At 35.3% G+C, this 13,146-nt stretch overlaps 2 long non-coding RNA genes across 5 annotated transcripts in view; one reads left to right on the forward strand and one right to left on the reverse strand.

The window, feature by feature from the left end:
- The window catches only part of LOC136792630 (uncharacterized), a 492,301-nt gene that overhangs the window by 389,780 nt on the left and 89,375 nt on the right, over positions 1-13,146 (forward strand). For 2 of the 3 annotated variants that reach the window (XR_010836691.1, XR_010836692.1), the window contains exon 1: positions 6,517-6,594. This is a non-coding gene — a long non-coding RNA (uncharacterized lncRNA). Of the gene's footprint in view, positions 1-6,516; positions 6,595-13,146 lie in introns of those variants that run through there. The other variant, XR_010836693.1, reaches the window with a different exon arrangement.
- LOC136792628 (uncharacterized) overlaps positions 1-13,146 on the reverse strand; it is a 205,846-nt gene that overhangs the window by 94,844 nt on the left and 97,856 nt on the right. The window contains exon 4 of one of the 2 annotated variants that reach the window (XR_010836688.1): positions 11,811-11,946. The exons of the other annotated variant lie outside the window; for it this stretch is intronic. This is a non-coding gene — a long non-coding RNA (uncharacterized lncRNA). The remainder of the gene's footprint in view (positions 1-11,810; positions 11,947-13,146) is intronic. 2 annotated transcript variants of the gene reach the window in all.

The following is a 13,146-nucleotide window of genomic DNA, read 5'->3' on the forward strand; positions in this document are numbered from 1 at the left end:
ACGTGAAAAAAATATCATTTTAGGAAAAAAAATTATTGTTGCCCTCATATCACAATTTTACTCTAAAATTGTATCCTCTCCAGTGCTGAGTGAAAGGCACCACCATTCATGAAATGAATTGTGCAAGGAAAATACCAGGGAGTCATTCTTCAGCTCTCTTTCCAACTTATCCAAGACACACACACACACACACACACACACACACACACACACACACACACACACACACACACACAGACCACCTACTGAATTCACCGAATTTGTAGTCATCACTCAAGTCGCAGTTTAGATGTTACTGCCTTGAGATATGTTATATGATACCTCCCCATACTAAATATTAAATCTTCTTAATATCTTCCCTTGTTGCACTATTTTCATTTTGAAGTCCACTTGTTGTGCTATATAACAGAATTGTGAAATTTTCATATATAGCAAGTATTATGTTTTAATTATACAGATATCTGTATATATACATGTTTAAAATCTATTTCTCCAATTATAGTATACTAAGCTCCATGAGAGCATGAACTTTGCCTGGTAGATATTATAAAACCAATCATGGCTAGAGTCATGCATTAAACCCCGGATTATTCTCCAAGTCTCTTTTCACCTTAAGCTATTTAGAAATAATACAGAGATTTTTGAAACTGTGTGGTGTTGATTAAAAAATATTAATGAATAGAAAAAATAGTACTGCAGAAATTAGAAAATGTATTTGATATGAAATGTGTTCACTTTGAAACAATGGCCAGTTAGCCAAGTGATGGTACGATTTGGATGCATGACTATAAGAGCAGACCAAGGGTGAAAGACCTGCACTAGAACTGAAGATTAGGGGTCCAAAGGCTTTGGGTGAAATTTGAAGATAATGGCAGGGGTAGATTCTTCAGAAATTCAAGTAGAAAGAGAAGGGCAGACGGTTAATTGTCTAGTTGTGGGAAATATAATTCTGGGACTTGGGAATTAATAAAGGAACTAGAGGGATAGTGTGAAGCAATAGTTCAGACTTGGATTTCAGTTTGAATTTGCATGGCAAAAATTGACAGCTGTGTACTTTGCCAAATATTACAATTGGCTAATCTGTTTTAAAATTTGGGTGGATAAGAATGTATATAAAATGTGTTGAACTGGGGATCAAATATGGCACCTAATAAGCACTCTATAAATGTCCACTGTTATTATTAGATGAAGGAGGACCTGGACAGTGCAATGTCAACACCAGCCCTATTCTCTAATTAAGAATTACTCTTAATACTTGGTCTAAAATAAGCAGTGGGTTATAGATGAGGAGATGGTATTACCAAAATAACTCATTTGGAAAGGTATACAAAGAACGTAAAAAATCCGTTGGACATTCATGTTTAAAAGCTAAAATGTATTTGGACACATCCTAAATAATGCTACAAACTATTTACTAAATTACTACCATTTGTGGAATTAAACTTTACTTTGCCCTGCCTTTCTAGGTCATTTTCTGTTTTCCTCTGGGTTCTGGAGAACTAGCTACCATTAACTCAGTTAAAATTCTGGGCTTATAGCACCTTTCACCATTATTCCATTACCTCTATGAAAAGAGCCCATGTCAGACGCAATATTGATCAAAATGACCCCTCTAGAGGAAGTTATTTATATTTATATATTTGAGAGCAAATCAGTATTCAGTTAGGATAACATTTTAGCTCTTAAACTAATAAAGTGACCCTATTAAATATGATCTGCTTTTCCACGCATATTGAATTCAGAAGCTCATAGGAGGTAAACACTGCTAAGAAGCACCATTCCACATGGCAGAAAAATGGGAAATTGTTGCTACAGTTTTATGGTTCCAAGATCCATTTAAGTCTCAGTGTTCAGTTACACAGATGTCATTAATGAACGTGGAGCATTATCAGTGCTTTCCAGATATGAGTCTCATTATTGTCATTAGTCTGACTCTCTTCTGATTCTGGAAGTTTTGTAGATTAGAGGGAAGAAATGTACTCAAACTAAAGGAGCCATGACTGCTAAGGTTGAAATGATAAAAGTGGAAAAATAATATCATTCTACTGGCAGTTATTTTGATAGAAATCGTCTGCAAAATATATGTATAATATTTTTACAGGATTAAATTTAAAGTATCATACCAATTATTTATTGAAATATTTGGTAATTATATTTCTAATACATGGAAATATTAATTTAAAACAAAATACATAATATATTTATTTAAAAAGCAAGTAAAATGAAAATAAGGTAAGATATAATTTAAATTTTACCTTGTATTTAAAAAGTGAAATTGTATGTGTTAAAGAAAAAAATATTATACAGTTATTACTATTATAACTGTAAATATTCCATGTTATATTGAAAATTTTTGAAAGTACATACAAGGAGAGAGAGTAGCTAAACTAAAATGTGTTCTCATAACCCAGAATTTCCAAAAACAATATACACTACAGAAGAGACTGGATAACATTTTGCCCCATCCACTCTTATCCCAAAACTCCTCTAGATGCAATGACTCATCTGAATTAAACATAAATCCTTTCTATGCTTTGCAATATTGATAACTATGCCATTATTTTATAGGAAAACTAATCATTTGCATTTATGTTGACAGTTACATGTATTTGCCTGTTAGGTTCAAACTTCAGGAAGGGATAGAAAGATACAACAGTAGTTCAAGTCATCAGTTACGTGGGAAAAAATCATGATCAAGTTAGAAGTGAATTGACTAATCACTGCAGCAGGCAGGAGATGCAGCAAAGCAGTGTACCCATGTTCCTCAGCCCTAAGGAAGGTGTAAAGATACGTATAGATATACATGTCTTTGTGTCTTTCTAATGTGTTGGTTTAATGTGATAATATTAAATACATACCGATAGGAGCTTAACGTGGCAGATGGTCCTTTCCAAAGATGGTTAAAACAGTATCTCCCCCTACTGCCATGGTGAATAAGCCATGTGCAGGTGATCTGGTCAACAGCCCAGCTGAGCTTCCAGCAGACAGCCAGCATCAATTGCCAGCACTGAATGACCCATTCTAGAACATCTAGCTGAGCCAAACCTTCAGATCTCTGCTGTCCGAGACGACGTCTGATTACAGCTATATGAGACACCTGAAGTGTGCCCAGCTAGCACCTTCAAATACCTAGTACACAAAAGCATGAATAAAATAAAATGAATTTTTAAGCTGCTAAATTATGGGGTAATTTATCATGCAGCAAATATATTCTAGACACTTTTAAAATCAAATAAGGTGTTAAAAACTTAATTTAAAATGATGAAATTTTTTAGTCGATATTATTGAGATAATAAAGATAGCCTTTACTAGTTGAATTTACATGGTTATTATTTGTTATGACAACACCAGTTTTCCTAAAAATTCATCATCCAAATAGATAATCGGCTATACTCTGAATTGGATTGCATTCTTTAAAATATTACGTATAATCACCATCATTTTCCCACAATATGCAATGAAAATATCATCTATGAAAGAGAAAAAACTTGTGAAGAAAATGTGAGTCTCACAGCCTAGAAAAGTGCTTATATTAGAAATAAAAATTGGGGCAAATGATAGTGAATTGAAATATGTGAAAGATGAGTGACTTGAGCATAAAGAACATGCTTGATGTTTTCATGCATGAGAAACTTTAGGATGCGAAACAAGAAGTCTTTGGCAATAAGGCATTCAAAGATGGGCTAACAGTGCTTTCAGATGGAAAGTGAGGTTATATAAAACTTTATTTGGTGAATCACTCTAAAAATGAAAAGATCCATGAGGGAATACTGAAGAGTAGCTGTTATATGGCTGTCAACTCAAAACCACCTTAACGAAAAAGTTGCTAAATGACTTGAAAATCTATCTTATTTATATAATATTAAATAACATCTAACAAAATTCATAAATCACTTAATAAACAATAAGTATAAACTCTAAATATAATGACAGGAAAACACACAGCTCTCCTGATACCAGAGGATGCTCTTGGAGAGCATTCTAGTGTTGGTCTATTGTGGAGAGAAGTGGTGAGTAGTCATTTCACCTCCCAATACCATGGTATTATTGACATCTTTGGACCAAGGCTCTTGCCATCCTCCCCTCATGAAAAGGTAAATGCAAATAAAAAATGCAAATTAAAACTAGCATTAATTTTAGATAACATTTCTCTTTCTGTTGGCAAGGGTTGAGGAAACAGGCAAACGGTATAACTGCAGGAGGGAATTTTGTCAATATCTTATAAATTATAGTACATTTAGCTTCAGACCCAGTCAATGCATTTTTGGAAATCAATTCCAAGGATATACCTTCATGAGAATAAAATTACATATGAGCAAGATTAATAATTGTAGCCCTATCTGTAATAGAAAAATAATGAAAACAACACAAATATCTATTGATAGGTGACTATTTGAATAATATCTTTCTAAGAAAGAGGAAAAGCTTGTGAAAAAATTAAAGGAGTCTAACAGGCCTAGCTAAGGGCATACAGTTGAGATAAATGAGCAAATGATAGTGTGTTGAGATACAGCAATCCATGAAAGATCCAATCATGGAAGGCATGCTTAACTTTTTCTATGAATGAACATTTCAGAGAGAAAATAAAAAGCTCCAGTTCATAAAACATTCAAAGAGAGGCCAATACTACTTTAGATGGAGATTGCAGTTATGTTATACTAACATTTTTGTTGGAAAAATCTCTCTAAAAATCCCGAAGCTTTTAAAGTAATACTTACAGCTCCTTAAATCATAAAACTTGCATGATAAAGATATTAGTCAATAATTGTGTGATAAGTGAGCAATTACCATTTATTAAATACACAGTGAAGGAAAAACTGACAAATAAGGCTGTTCTGATTCTAGATGAAATCAACCAAGCCAGAAAGGATGAAGCAGATATGGTAAAATGTTAACAATTATCAGATAGAGTTAACGGGGCATTCATTTTATCATTCTATTTTTCTGTGTGTTCAAAATAGCCATGATAAAAATTGGGGGAAAAAAGCATTGTAAAATGCAGTTTTAAAAAATATCAAGCAGTCTCACGTTTTCAAGAGTTGTGTAATTGCAAGCACAATGAATTCGAGGCAATAGTCACTTTGACTTTCTTCTGTCATCGTTCTGTGGCTTCGTGTCTGGCTTCAGATGAAAATTCACAGCCATCCACTTTCCGAGCCTCTAGTGCCCAGGAGAGACCAAAGTTCACGTCCCTCTGTGCTCAGACGAGGACACATGGCAAGACTTTACTTGCACTCCTTCCTGTACTAGCTCACTCTTGCTCACATTTCCCTTCCTTCGAGCACCAATAGCTTCTTCCCTCTTCCCTTGTGACCAGCTGCACTCTACTCATACTTTAATCTGTTAGAAACCATTATTTTTAATTGTCTTATTTGTTTTTACAAATGATATTTGTACCCATTGTTTATGTTTAAAATAATATTTCATTATTTATTTTAAAGAACTCATTGAGTTAAACTTAGAAGGAAAATGTCATACCTACATGATACTGTGCAAAGTTGCTCTGATCTGAAAACATAGCTACTAAATGAGTTTAGCATTAAATTAGTAGGTAATTGTGATACATGCTTCGTGTGAGGCAGAAACTCTTCACATTGTCAGAAAACTGCTAAAATGTGTCTCAGAGATACTTAGTGAGATTAAGGTGTTTTTTTTGGTGGGGTACGCTGGCTTCTCACTGCTCTGGCCTCTCCCCATTGCGGAGCACAGGCTCTGGACGCGCAGGCGCAGCGGCCATGGCTCACGGGCCCAGCCGCTCCGCGGCACGTGGGATCTTCCCGGACCGGGGCACGAACCCATGTCCCCTGCATCGGCAGGCGGACTCTCAACCACTGCGCCACTGGGGAAGCCCGAGATTAAGTTTTTACTATTCCCTTTTTACTTCTCTCATTTAAAACAATGCCATGTGGCTTGTATTATCTAAAACGAGTAAACGATGGAGTGAGAAGAATTTAGGGAATGTGGGGAAATGTGATTTTTTTTCCCTAGTCATTATCAAAAACTGTAAATCAGTGATACAGTTCACATACATATAAGCATACAGCTTATAAGCTAATCTTTCAAGAAAATCTATATATATGCTGAATATTTCTATATTCAGTATACTTTCTGTATTCAAAACTTATTCTCTTCAGTGGCCTATTTTACTGTTTTGCACCTATTCCATTCCAGGATTTATTAGGTAAATATTGTTTTTCGTACATATAATATGCATTTTTCTTTTATTTCACTGGAATATCTATATTTTAGCATTAAGCTTTGTTCTTTTTTCATAGTGTACAGTAATAAACTGGAGTTGCATTCAAATGATGTGGTTTATCATGTTAAATCTTTCACTCTTGATTCTGTATATTCTAGATAAAAAACTGAGAACTTAAGCTAAAGAAAAATGGTTTTTATTAATAGTTTAGTACATTTTCAGTACTTTCACAAAGAAGGAACAACTGTTGCTATGGTGAATTATAAAATGTTGTATATAATGGACGCAATATATTCACTTGTATTCTTTTGTTTTTCATGTTTTCTCAGAACGAGCACTGTGTTTATCCAGAACGAGTACATGATGAAAGAAAACAAAACCAAGCTGACGGAATTGTAAGTGTCTTTAAGAATCCCTCCTGTTGTTACCCGGTAACGGTGACTGTTAATCTTTGTCCTTTGCCCTCTTGCATGACCTCATTTCCTCTGGTTCCGCTGCATTTTCCTTTAGTGCTCACACTCCCAAGACTGGAGGCTATTACAACTCACTTGCTTTCAGTACTGAATAAATGGTCTATCAGTTTGAACTTTTATACCAATATTTCTGCTCTCAGTATGTATTTCTCTTTTTCGTTCTGGAGAGTTGGACAGTGCACTTATGTGTTTCGGAGATAAAATAATACTATCAAAATACTGTGTATTGAAATGTAAAATCGATAGCTAGTGGAAGCAGCCGCAGAGCACAGTGAGATCAGCTCAGTGCTTTGTGTCCACCTAGAGGGGAGGGATAGGGAGAAGGGGAAGGGAGACACGACAGGGAGGAGATATGGGGATATACGTGTATGTATGGCTGATTCACTGCGTTATATAGCAGAAACTAACACACCATTTTAAAGCAATTATACTCCAATAAAGATGTTTAAAAAAAATACTGTGTATTGAAAGGCAGTACAATTTTTACTTCCTGAATATAATTATATTTTAATCAGAGCAGAAAGTTTCAATATTTACTTAGAGAGAAAGTTATTACCCTTATGTATTTCTTTGTGTTTTTTTGTTTGTTTGTTTAGAGAATTAAGTTCAATACCAGTCTCAGTTGGAATTTTACTTCCTTTTTCATAACCTGATTTCACCGAATATATTTATTTAAGGAGAGAAGGAAACGGCTAAGCTGAAAAATTAACTGATTTTCTTGTCCAAGCAAAGAATGAGAGACATAAAATCACTGTTAAGTGTTAGAAAAGCAAAATAATTCCAATAATATCATTATTTTATTTCTGTCACTTTAAACATTGATGGCAGATCATGGTTGATTTTCATTTTTCCAAAAATGTCCAAATATCATTATCAAATTTTATATTACATCTTATTTTCAATATCATGGATAATATGTAACATTGCTGAGTGCTTATTATGTGCTAGATGCTATTTTAAGCACCTTGTTTATATTAATTTATTTAATTTGCACAAGAATTTATGAGGGAAATAATATTGTAGCCACTATTTTATGGTTGAAGAAACAAAAGCCAAAAACAATATAAGTGGTGGGTATAGCAGGGGTTTGAATACTACAAGGTGATTCTAGTTTCTATTTATGTGTTTTATCATTAAGCATATAGAGTCTCTGTTACCATTACCACTTCCCCTGGCCAAAAAGAATAAATAGATATTTATAAAAGTTCAAACTATTCTTGAGGCCTACACAGCTGACATTTTTCTCCATTTGAATTTTAGGAGCAGTTTATTATTAATTTTATGTTTCATTCAGATGGTTCTCTTCTATTTTCTATGAAAAAAATACAAAGCAAAATAAAAGGAGTTCAGATACTAACTGTACACTTTAAAAATGATGAAACTACAAATGTGAAGGAAGCAGATTTCAAAACCTATAAAGTGTAAAAATTTAGAAAATCATCGACTTAGGTGTTTTTCAGTAGATGAGTGCAACTTAGACTTTATATTTCTAACAACAGAGGAAGGAATTTGCTGTCATCTGAGTGTCTGCATCCTCCCCAAACTCATATGTTGAAATCCTAACATGGTGGTATTTAGGAAGTGAGGCCTTTGGGAGGTGCTTGGCTCATGACTCTGTAACCCTCATGAATAAAACTGACACTCTTATAAAAGAGATGCCACAGAGCTCACTGCCACTTCCACCATGTGATAAAAAGCAAGGAGGCACCTGCTCTGAACTAGGAGGAGGGCCTTCTTCCTTGACCTTGAACTCCCCAGCCTCCGTAACTATGAGAAATACATTTCTGCTGTTTATAAGCTGCACAGCCTGTAGTATTTTGTCACAGCAGCCCGAACGAACTAAGACAGAATTGATTATACTTTCTACATCAAAATCGTTACAGATTGCCTGGTTTATACAAGTCACCATGCTATGCAATTTATATGCATTAGTTTTAATACTGAATTCAACATTTGAGGTTTATATTATTATTATTCCCATTTACAGAAAAGTAGTTAAGATAAAGGGAAGAAAAACTGGGCTAAGTTTTGGCATTGGTTGGAATGTAAGAATATTTAATCAAGCAGAATGAGACAGAAAAATACTTAAATATCAAAAAATAATTCAAATATTTTGATATATGTAGTAAAACACTTGGAATACTTAGAAAGTAATGATATTAAAAAGTTTAAATAATCACACTTAAAACCAGTACTACATAAAGATACCATACATCATTGTATGTAAAACTGCAAAATTATTTTCTTGAAAAATATCACAGTCAATATCACAGTCAATTGTAATTGAGGAAGGATCTTGGCTTTAACTGCCATTAAGGCATGGTAAATTTTTAAAATTCTGAATAAATTGTGTGTGATGTATTTATTCAAACATTCAGTTGAATTGTATATTATCATAAATGTAAAAGTCCACACTATATTTGAGTAATTTCTAAATCAACAGAAAACCACAAAGCAATGAAAACTGTTTCACAAAATCATAAAGGAATGGGTTCTCCAAAGAACTTTTATGCATATTTCAGGAAACTCTAGAATAATGGGTCTAATCTTGAGAATCCAAATAATACATTTTGAATGTTACCTCTTCCATCTTCTTTCTATTAAGATGTCACAAGAAAGCCTTTGAAAATTAAGCAATTGTGAATTGGGGAGTTAGAAATCTGAGTTAAAATGCATTTTTGAGTGAGGGTGAAATAAAAAATCTTTAATAGGTAAAGTCACAGATTTTGAGTCAGTAAAAGGAAACTTTCCCAAGACATAATATGACATGTTATCTAAAGAGAGAAGGTAAGAGGACAGATTAAAAGGAAAAAAACAAAAAAACAAAAAAAGCAACCCTAAAGGATATTTTTTAGGAGAATAACTGGGGAACAGAGAGGATAATTTAGTAAGTAGTATCACAGCTCCCAACCTAGAATATAGGGACTGAGCATTACTGGGTGGCAGGAGGAAAACGACACAGAAGATTGGGATGGGTTGAAGGAATTCCAGCAGGTGATGAGAAGAATACACTGATAGTAGTAGTAACCAGAAGTCAGAAATGCAAAACCATAAACGTATACATTTTTTTCAGAAATCAAAGGCACTTAAAAAAATATAGAACTAAAATATTAAAACAGTGGAGACTGGTGAGAATAAGAATATCTGTAACCTACCAAGGGTGAGATATTTTATAGCAATAATAATCTTTAAAGCCTTAGAAGGAACCTATGAAGTAAGTATGACCGTTGCTGCTTTACAAAAATATATTAGAAATTTACTCCAAGGGTTAAGACCTGGAGCAGGAAGAAACAACCTAATGCTATAAATAATGACGAATGTATGCACTGCTTATTCTGAGCCAAACACAAAGCACGCTGCATGGATCATTTCACTGAATCCTTAAGGTCGTTCCTTAAGGTCGTTCCTTGACTTCCGTACCCGGCTCTTTCCCACCTGACCAACGAGGCATCCTGGGCCGGCGAGCTTAACTCTACTCAAGCCTCCACACCAGTGCTTCCGGCATCCTGGGCCAGGCACTCTTTTGATGTGCACCTGCGAGCCTCTTTCTCTGTTGCAGGACTTTGTCATATCTGACCCTGACCCGGGAAATAATTACCAGACATAGAAATCTAAAGCACTCCACATATTTTCAAATGCCTCTCAACAGTTAGAAAACAAAGAAACAAACTAAAGCAAAGTTTGCTTTACAGGGATGCATACCTCAGGGTTTTTCTCCCACCAGGATTCTCTCTTTTAAAAGTATACGGGTTGCTACATTGTGAGTATCTCACTGTATACATCAAAGGAAGAAAAGAAAGTATCAACTCACACACATTTATCTTCACTGACTTCTCCAAGAGCCTGCAGAGGTAAATGGGAGAGATGCAATGCCTGGAAAACCAACATAATCAAGCAACTTCGACTATTTTGGAGGAGAGATCTATAGTTAGATGATTTCATATAGACAGTTTCAGCTTAAGCTTACTTAGGCAAAGGAAAATGTCACTTTAATCAGAGGAAAATGAAATTCAGACACAAAGTCACTTGTACTCTGTAATATTCATTACTATAGAGCTTTTTAATTTCCCTTAGAAAATGTGTGCGTGTGTATATAATGCAAATATATTTAGTTGTTAGTTTTATTTTCCCTTCAAGATTCAACTCATTTCTGTTTTGATCTCTATGAAGCTTTTTCACTTTCCCAGCTCCCAAATAGTTCTAATAATCTGTTTTGCTAATGCACAGTAAGAATTAAAATACAGTAGAACAATAAGAATTAGATTGAAAATAAGGAGAAAAGTCACCATCAGTATCTTAAAACTTCCTAACACATAAGAAATTAAACTATAAATGTCACTTAATATAATTTTAGTAAATAAGTTAGATATGAAGACTATAAATATATCGAAATACACTTGGTAAAAATACATATTTGTATACTTCACATTACTGTAGTCTAATAATATTAAGTATTTTGAAAAAAATTGAGATCATAGAGAGATGGAAAAAGGTAATAATAATAGAGCTTTGAAAATCAAAGTAGAACAGCGGATGGATAATCGAAGAATGTTCTCTGGAGATGACCCAAGCAAAGGTCTCCACACCCTGATCCTCTTTCAATTAAAACTCAATAGTCCATTTGCTTTTTCTCCCCCTCATAAACTATCATGAAAGTTTTCCTGCTCAAGAACAACTGAACCAAAAGTCAGATGGACCAGTTATGCCACTGAAAAAACCTTAAAAAGATAAAATTTTTGCTCTTTTGCTCTTAAGAAAATTGCCATTTGTCAAGCCCCAATCCATGTCTCTCCCACAGAAATAGGGTCATGGCTCATCACATGGCTGCTCAGCTGGAGCCTAAATATTCCAGTCTCCTTTGCAGGCAGGAGGATACCAGATGACTGAATCCTCCTGAGTGTCTGTGAGCTGAAGTCGCGTGTAGCACAGCTAGGTATGGGTTCTGGGGCAGCAGGTGTGTGCTCCTACGCACTCTTCAACGTCTGCAGACAGAAGAAGGGGCATCACTGTCACTCAGCTTCTGCCATGCAGACACATCAGCCCCCTAGAACATGGGAGAGCCATGGGTGGGAGTAACTCTGATTCTCTGAAGGGCAGTGTGGATGGATAAAAGCCATCGACCAACCCACACGACTCACCTTGGGACTGTTAGAAGTGAGGGAATGAACTTCACTTTTCTCTGGGTCCTCTCTGTCACAGCAGCCTAGACTTCGCCCTCCGTAATCCTTTCTCAGAAGGACTCCTGACTGTGTTTTCTGTGTTGTCTAGTCCCAGCTGCAAGTGTTGTAAGATAGAAAAATAAGAAAAACATGAGGATACAAAATAACTTTTTTAAAAAATATGTATTTATTTATTTGGTTGCAATAGGTCTTAGTTGTGGCAGGAAGGCTCCTTAATTGCAGCAGGCGGGCTCCTTAGTTGTGGCATACGAACTCTTAGTTGCGGCATGCACGTGGGATCTAGTTCCCTGACCAGGGATCGAACCCAGGCCTCCTGCATTGGGAGGGCGGAGTCTTATCCACTGCACCACCAGGGAAGTCCCCCAAATAACTTTTTTACTCAAATCTCTCTGTTATTTTTTTTTTTTAAAGTTCAGCATCAAATTACTCAGGGTCTATTCCTGGCTTCAACACACTGAAGTAATCAGAGGTGAGTCACAAAATCTCTCTGGTTGCCTCACCTCTAAAATGGTCATAGTGATAATGTCTATCTCGTTATTACAAGGATTAAGTGTTATTATTTATGTACACTGCTTAGACCATTCCGGCTCACAGTAAGCTATCAATAAATGTTGCTGTTATGTGGTAAAAAATGCCACTGCTAAACCCCTTGGCATATTTTCTGGCCTGAATCAGTTAGAGCCACAGTCAGGACAAGGAGGGACCTCCTGTGCATAGTAGCTGTCAGAAGTCAACAAACCTTTTCTGTAAAGGATCAGATAGTATAGGCGTACCTTGTTTTATTGTGCTTCATTTTATTGTGCTTCCCAGATTTTCCATGTTTTCAAATTGTAGGTTTGTGGCACCCCTGCATCAAGAAAGTCTATTGGTTCCATTTTTCCAACAGTATTTGCTCACTTCATGTCTCTGTGTCACATTTTGGTAATTCTTACAATATGTCAAACTTTTTTATTGTTATGTTTGTTACGATGATCTGTGGTCAGTGATCTTTGATGTTACTACTGTGATTCACGGAAGGCTCTGGTGATGCTTAACACTTTTTAGCAAAAAAAGTTTTTAGACATAAGGTATGAACATTGGTCTTTTTAGACATAATGCTACTGCACATTTTATAGAGTACAATATAGTATAAACATAACTTTTATATGCTCTCTGAAACCAAAAAATTTGTGCGACTCGCTTTATTGCAATATTCACTTTATTGCCATGGTCTGGAACCAAACCCATAACATCTTAGAGGTACGTCTCTAAATCTTTTAGGCTTTGCTGGCCATAAAAGTAGTCTCAGCCACTG

This window comes from Kogia breviceps, chromosome 15 (assembly GCF_026419965.1).
Source record: "Kogia breviceps isolate mKogBre1 chromosome 15, mKogBre1 haplotype 1, whole genome shotgun sequence".
NCBI classification, from domain to species: domain Eukaryota; kingdom Metazoa; phylum Chordata; class Mammalia; order Artiodactyla; family Physeteridae; genus Kogia; species Kogia breviceps.